Raw genomic sequence first — 8,260 nt, 5'->3', positions numbered from 1 at the left:
CCCTCCACCTCTACGACGGGCGAGTAGCACCCGTCTAGCAACAAACTCTCATCCCTTTTCTCTCCAGCTTTCTGTTGCAAGAGTTAACCGCCACTCCCAGTCCTTCATTTATGCAACAGGTCAGCTCTGGAACTGTCTCCCTCTATCTGTATTTCCTACTTCCTATGATCTCAAGTCTTTCAAACTCAGTGTGTCCAGGCATCTCGAAATGAATGGATCTTGAATTCGGCTCTCTTTATATTGTTTTTGTTTTTTTCTTGGAAGGAATGTTTTGTGGGCTCAGCCGTTTGTTCCTTCTTCCTCGCATAAAAAAGACGACAGCATCAAATACCAGAGCCCTCACTCACCACTCACCGTTACTCATCGTTACTCACTCATCATTATTTTCCGTTACTCATTTACTCACCACAGCTGCCAGAGTGAGAAGTCGCTGTGCTAGTGTTTTGCTGAGAAGCTGACAACACCACTATAATACGTCAATCAACTCGTGTCTGACAACATTATCGCCACATGCACCATCACTAACACCATTCCAGCCACGGTAAAAATTAGTGAGTTACATAGTTACTTCATTATACAATACACAGGAATAGACAAACTCTGAACAACCACATAAAACTTGCTTTATAGTTACAACTTAACGTACATATACCTACTTAGTTATCTACATAAGTCAGTCACTAAATACTTGCACCAAACACTAACTATTATATAATTATATACTGTATATATTCATTCATTTATTATAGCATGCATTTCTTCCCAACGTGTGTTACCATTTATACATATGTAAACTACATGTTTCATACGTTGAACTAAGCAATGATCCATCCGCAAAGTAATAAATGAAATATACTAACACATTAACCCAGTGAGCGATTAAATGAAATGTAATAAAAAGTTATTAATTAAAGCTACTTAGGGAAACAGACAAATTAAATTACAAGGAAAACCAGGAAAAGAGAGAGAAAACAATGGCCAACACTAGTAAAGTTAGCAAGAACGAACATCCTCATTCACACAATCGTGCTGACATAGATTTCCACACAGTGCTGACACATAAATTGTTCACTAGATTTACAAATGAACAACAAGTGAGTGTATATAGTTACTGTTGCACATAGTGTAAATGTATATTTTTATATAAAATAAAATATGGGGTTACATAATATCTCAATAAACTGTAACATAACTAAGCCTTAAAAAGGGTCCCAAGGATTAGCCAGCAATTATGCAACCTCGGACACCACCGAAAAAGCGAAACAAACGATGAAAACAAAGAAAAAAATCAATACATACAAAAAATAAAGATCGCATAATAAACAAACAAAAATTAGTTCAACTGTTGCTACAAATGCCTCAATACACCATAAACTCTTTCTATAAGTGAAACAATGATCAAAGCTATTGTTCTTCAAGAGCCTGTTGTATGCGCATCATCATTATCATCGACCGCTGCATGAGCGGATTAGCTAGTTAACTTTTTTTTTTTTTTTTTAGTAGGAAACGATGAGGGAACATGCATATTTTGTAATATTACTACAACAAGTGTTACGGATGACTTATTCATAATACAGTTGATTGCTTCTTTTGTGTTGCTATTGTGTAATTATATGCAAGTACACACAATTATGTCGCAACTTACAATGTAACTTTCAGTGTAATTGTACAATATTACTACAGATACTATAAATGACTACAATATTGCTGCAGTTACAGTGCCTACTATAGTACTGCAGTTACTGCAATTAACTACAATATTGCTCCAGTTACAATACCTACGATAGTACTGCAGTTACTGCAATTAACCACAATATTACTGCAGTTACATTACCAACGATAGTAATGCAGTTACTACAGTTAACTACAATTTTACTGCAGTTACAACATTACCTACGATATTATTGCAGTTGCTACAATTAATTAGAATAAAATACAATTATGCACAATACAATACAATTATGTAACAGTACAGTTATGTAACAATTCTTACATTGTTACTACAATTCTGTATTACCAAAATCATCATACAAGTTAAGTGTAATATAAGGCAGTACTATAGGCATAACTCCATATGTAATGAAATGACCTGGCAGTATTACCATTGCACAATATGTGAGAAGAAAGTTGGATGTGTTAGCTTTGAGTGAAACGAAGATGAAAGGAAACGGTGGGTCTATGTCTGAAAGTGCGAATGGAAGATTGTCAGGTGTTGATAGAGGAAGGGCAAGAGAAGGTGTGGCCTTGTTAGTGAGTCCGGAAGTACAGCAGTGTGTGACTGAATGGAAGGAGGTGTCATCGGGACTGATGTGGGTGAAAGCGAAATTTGAATGTGAGTTGTGGGTGTTTGTGAGTGCTTATGGGCCTGGTAGTGAAAGGGATGAAAAAGAGAGGGAGTCTTTCTGGAATGATGTTGATGAGTGTCTGCAGAGTTTTGGAGCGAATGTGAATGTGGTAATGATGGGAGATCTGAATGCTAGAGTGGGAAATGTAGCAGTTGAAGGTGTAGTTGGTATGCATGGTGTGCCTGAAAGAAATGAAAATGGGGAACGAATGATAGAGATGTGCACTGAGCGAGAGATGGTGATTGGATATACCCTGTTTGAGAAGAAAGATATTTATAAGTATACATGGGTTAGACAGAGGGTGGAAGGGTTGTTGATAGAGCTTTGATGGACTATGTGGTTATGTCCAGGAATGTAATAGGAAGAGTGTTAGATGTGAGAGTTCTGAGAGGGAAGGGTGGAGGTATGTTTGACCACTACCTGGTGCAAGGAAAGTTAAGACTAGGTCAGAGATGGGTGAGAGCTGGGAGTGTTAGGTGTGGCAGGGAGGTTTTGAAAGTGAGTGAGTTGGATAAAAGAGAGAAAATGATAGAGTATCAGGAGAAATTGAAAGATGAGTGGAACACAGTGAAAGATCAGGAAAATGGCAGTGTGGAGAAAGAATGGCAGTTGTTTAAGAGTGCTGTGGTGGGGCATGCGGAAGAGGTGTGTGGTGTGAGACGTGTGGGTGGTGGTGTAAGAAAAGGAAGTGAATGGTGGTCCGAGGAAGTAAGTATGGCCATGGCTGAGAAGAGACGTGCATATGAAATGTGGCTGCAGAGGAAGGATGACTTGTCATATGAGAGTTATAAGGAAAAGAGGAATAGGGCGAGAAGGGCTGTGTGTGATGCTGAAGTGGCAGCAGATGAGAGGTGGGGTAGGTGGTTGACTGAGAATATTTAACAATAAGAAAATGTTCTGGAAGGAGGTGAAAAGGGTGCAAAAGGGAGAGTCTGGGAAGGAAGAACGAGTAAAAGCAGAGGATGGAAGGATGTTAATTGAGATGGATGCAGTAAGGAAGAGATGGGCAGAGTATTTTGAAAGATTGTTAAATGTAGAAGGAAAAAAGTGTGGCTGAGATTGTGGCAGATGGAAGGGTGCAAAGAATAAATGTGTTGGGAGAGCTGAATGATTCTTTGATCACAAAGGGGGAAATGGATGGGTGTGCTGTGGAATGCCTGAAGGGTGGTGGAACAACTATTGTTAACTGGTTAGTAAGATTGTTGAATATGTGCTTTGTGAAAGGTATGGTGCCATTTGACTGGGCGAGTGCTTGTGTGGTCCCGTTGTATAAATACAAAGGTGATAAGTATGAATGTACTAGCTTTAGGGGTATAAATCTGTTGAGTGTTGTAGGTAAGGTGTATGGTAGAGTGTTAATTAAGAGAGTTAGAGAGGGTATAGAGGGAGTGATGGGTGATGAGCAGTGTGGCTTTAGGAGAGGGATGGGATGCACGGATTAGGTGTTTGCTGTGAGACAAGTGTGTGAAAAGTATTTAGCGAAAGGCAAGGATATGTTTTGGGTATTCATGGATTTAGAGAAAGCTTATGATAGAATAGATAGGGAGGCTTTGTGGACTGTTTTAAGATTGTATGGACTTGACAGTAGGTTACTAAAAGGGGTGAAAAGTTTTTGTGTAAATAGTAGGGCGTGTGTAAGAGTGGGAAATACTGAGTGATTGGTTTCCCATGAGAGTGGGGCTGCGACAGGGATGTGTGATGTCGCCTTGGTTGTTTAATATTTATATGGATGGTGTTGTAAAGGAGGTGAATGCAAGAGTTTTAGGTGGAGGTCTGAGTCTGGTAAATGTTGATGGTAGAGAGTGTAATCTGAAGCAGCTGCAGTTTGCAGATGATACTGCACTGGTGGCTGATTCAGAGGAGAGACTGAGACAGTTGGTAGAGGAGTTTGGAAGGGTGTGTGAAAGGAGGAAATTGAAAGTAAATGAGAATAAGAGTAAAGTGATGACGTGTTCGAGGTCAGTAGATGGTAGGAAGATGAATATAGTTTTGAATGGTGAGTTGCTTGAGGAGGTACAGTGTTTTAATTATTTAGGGTCACATGTTGCTGCGCATGACAGAAATAAATGGAGAGAAATTGTGAATGAATAAGTGATGACCCAGCCCTGAGGGGATATTCTCCTGCATTTGGTCTGATCAGCTAGTCAGGTCAGGTGCGGGTAAGGGGATGGGTCTGTTATGATGTGGCAGGGGTAAACCAGTTCTGTTGTCGGGCCCTGCTGCGGATGTCACTGATTGCATTGCGCAGTTGACCCTTGTGTGGTGTGGTGCGGTGAGGATCTGTCTGTTCTCCCCTTTGGGGGCTAAGATGTAAATGAATGTGTTTGAATGGATGAGTAAATGGAGAGTGTGTCGTCCTGTCTCGGCTACCTCCCTTTCCTTGGGGGAAGCAACCTAGGTATATAGATAGATAGATAGATGTTGCTGTGGATGGAAGAATAGATGCAGAAGTGAAGTTTAAAATGAATGAAGTAGGAAAGGTGCTGGGAGGAATGAAAAAAGTGGTTAGATGTCGTTCGCTTAGAATGGATGTAAAAAGAAGGCTGTTTGAGGGTGTTGTAGTACTGACTGCATTATATAGGGCTGAAACATGGAATATGGGTGTAGCACTGAGGAAAAGTTTGAATGTAATGGAAATGAGGTGTCTGAGGAGTATGTGTGGAGTGACGCATATGGATTGAGTGAGAAATGAGGTGCGAAGGAGAACTGGAGTTGTTCGGGAGATGGCTGGTAGAGTTGGGCAGACGGTGTTGTGATGGTTTGGGCATATGGAGAGAATGGATAATGAGCGACTGGGGAAAAAGATAACCAGATCCGATGTGAGAGGTGTAAGGCTGAGAGGGAGACCACGAATATGACGGATGGACAGTGTGAAGAGAGCGTTGGATGCGAGAGGGATGTCTGTTCAGCAAGGAAGAGTGGCTGTGCGTGACAGAAATAAATGGAGAGATATTGTGAATGAATAAATGATGACGCAGCCGTGAGGGGATCTTCTCCCGCATTTGTCTGATCAACTAATCAGATCAGGTGCGGGTAAGGGGATGGGTCTATTGTGATGTGGCAGGGGTAAACCAGCTTTGCTGTCGGACCCTGCTGTGGATGTCACTGATTGCACTGCACAGTTGGCCATCGTGCGATGTCGTGCGGTGAGGATCTGTCCCTTCTCCCCTTTGGGGCTAAGATGCGAATGAATGTGTTTGAATGGGTGAGTAAATTGGGAGTGTGTTGTCCTGTCTCGGCTACCTCCTTTCCTTGGGGGAAGCAGCCTAGGTATATAGATAGGTATAATTATATACAGTATCTGTTGTACATGCACATCTGTGCCACTTTCTTACTACAATATGTTATTCTGTATCCAACTTTACTACACTTATACTTACAATGTATTACCACAGTATGTTACGCATTTACTCCATATGGTGTATTACTACAGTATGTTAAATATTTACTCCATACAAGGTATTTCTACAATAAATGTTATGTTTCTACAAAATTATTATGTCTGTACAATATTATCAAAATATTATATCTACAATAGTCATGAATAATAGACCTCTATCACATGCTGTCGTAGGTTCGCCAGAAGGGCATGACCGAGTGATGTCAGGACCCAAGAGTATCATTAAACATACATGGGTATTTTAGAAGTTAAATGAAATTCATATGCTGGCCCTGGAGTAAATGGTGTTTGTGAATTCCCTCTGAGGAATGCTATATTCATCACCTCGTGACACTTGGCCGGAAAGTTACCAAACACACACACACACACACACACACACACACACACACACACACACACACACACACACACACCGCTCTCAGGCACAGTGGTAACGCTCTCGCCTGCCATCTGACAGACGGGGATTCGTTCGCACCCAGCTCAGGTTGCGTAGATTTCACTGACGAAGCGGGTGGGTACTGTCCCCCTTGATCAAGGGGATGGGTTTGTGCTAGTGAGAAGGTAACAGCCTTGCCCATAGATCGGACTATATGAGCTCTCAGCTCTCTTGCGGGAGGGTAAAAAGCTGCCTACTAATACCCTCATAACACGCACACACACACACACACACACACACACACACACACACACACACACACACACACACACACACGCACATGCTTCTAGAACATTTCGACGACAGTGTAGCCCACGTGATGGAAGTTCTTATATACGGAAAGAAGGAGGAGAGGTCAGAAGGAATTAGGAGACTGGAGCGGAGAGAATGAGAAAGGGGGTCTAGTGAGAGAAGCTGGGAGAGAAGTTAACTAGCACAAAACGCTCTTGTGTGATACACTCTGTGTTAATCTTGAGCTTTATCTTTTGAAGAGAATAAAAAACTACAATCAAACCTCAGTACTCATCTTTATCTTCTCTTGTCACCGACTACAAGTGAACTGAGGTTATCTCCTCACATATCTATTCACTATTTAACTACAGCTCGGCTACGACAGCTATATAATCAGTTACAAGACTGATAAAGCTGTATTGAGGGCCTTCTGAGGATGGAGGAGATGAAGGTGCAAACAGGTCAATGGTTACATGTAAAAATGGTTCTGTGACTGTGACCAGTGGACTGAGTGGGACGGGACGAATACGTCCCTTAGGTGCCATGCACTGACACTTGTCACAAATCGAAAGTAATCCCTAATGTTACTGCTCATTCCTGGCCAGGAAAAGTGTTCAGCAATCTTTTGCTCAGTCTTCCTGTGTGTAAAAAAATGCCAGCTGTGGGACTTTCATGACTGACAAAGAGAATTGAGGTACACGCTGTAGTAAGGGCACAAGCGCCATGAAAAAAAAAAAAAAAAAAAAAAGGAGGAAAACGCATTTAAAGTTTTGAAACAGGAAGATCTTCCAAACCAACCATACGAATTCAATCTACATTGCACCAATTTAAAGAAAATTTATCCCTCTATTATGTATCCCAATGTTATTATTAAGCTTTATGCCTTTGCTGCAACATATAACGTCTGGTAATGTGGCTCTGATAATTTGCAAAATCATATCTCTTTTACTGCTGAAATCATTTTTTTTCCATCTCCTAACCAGTGAGATCACATCAGAATAGATGTTATAATAATGCCATAATAGTAGCATACACATGATAATCATTCATATAATAATGGTAAATAATAAAAAAAAAAACATTTTTCAACAATCCTCAGAACAATATCACAATGTCATAATAATAGGAGTAGAATAGGCATAATAGGGTGGCAGGCATGCATAAAAAAGGAGAGAGAGAGAGAGACAGAGACAGAGACAGAGACAGACAGACAGACAGACAGACAAAGACAGAGACAGACCGACAGACAGACAGACAGAGACTGAAGATCAAAAGGAAGGGGAGTGCAACACTAATGCAGTGCTCATAAACCCTCCCGACTATTCTCTGCTTCCTAGTCAATTTATTGAAACAACTATCAGCACATGGAGGTCCTATCTTTCGTGCTTCCACCAGTTTCTTAGTCATACGGCTGGTGTAAGCCTTACCTTCATTACGAAGTTTTTTCACCACACTGGCTTTCCACGTGTCTGGCTTTGGTTTGCGTTTACGGCCACGGGAAGAGCCCAGCTCAATACACTGACTATTCTTACTAACACAGACTCATTTTCACTAAAACAGCCTCCTGGTGCTCACTGTTATCATTCTTATCACCCATGGCTACCACAGTGCAACAACACAACGGAAACACTCGCAAAATCAACAAAAATAATGAAGCATTCAAAGTGTTCTGTTAAAAAAAGGCGCGGGGAAGAGACTGGTGTTTTGATTGCGTTTATACTGGATGGTGGCATCAGTCACCCAATAACAACGTTAGCTCAGTCAAAGCAAATTTTCATTGGCTGCTGAGATCCACCAGCGTGGTGCGTGGGAGAGATGTGAGTGTGAGAAGGAAGCACGGCCGCCCAC

Source organism: Coenobita brevimanus, chromosome 33 (genome assembly GCF_032717465.1).
Source record: "Coenobita brevimanus isolate Jiangsu-jjx chromosome 33, ASM3271746v2, whole genome shotgun sequence".
NCBI classification, from domain to species: domain Eukaryota; kingdom Metazoa; phylum Arthropoda; class Malacostraca; order Decapoda; family Coenobitidae; genus Coenobita; species Coenobita brevimanus.
The sequence above is the reverse complement of the archived record's forward strand: the minus strand, read 5'-3'. Positions refer to the sequence as shown.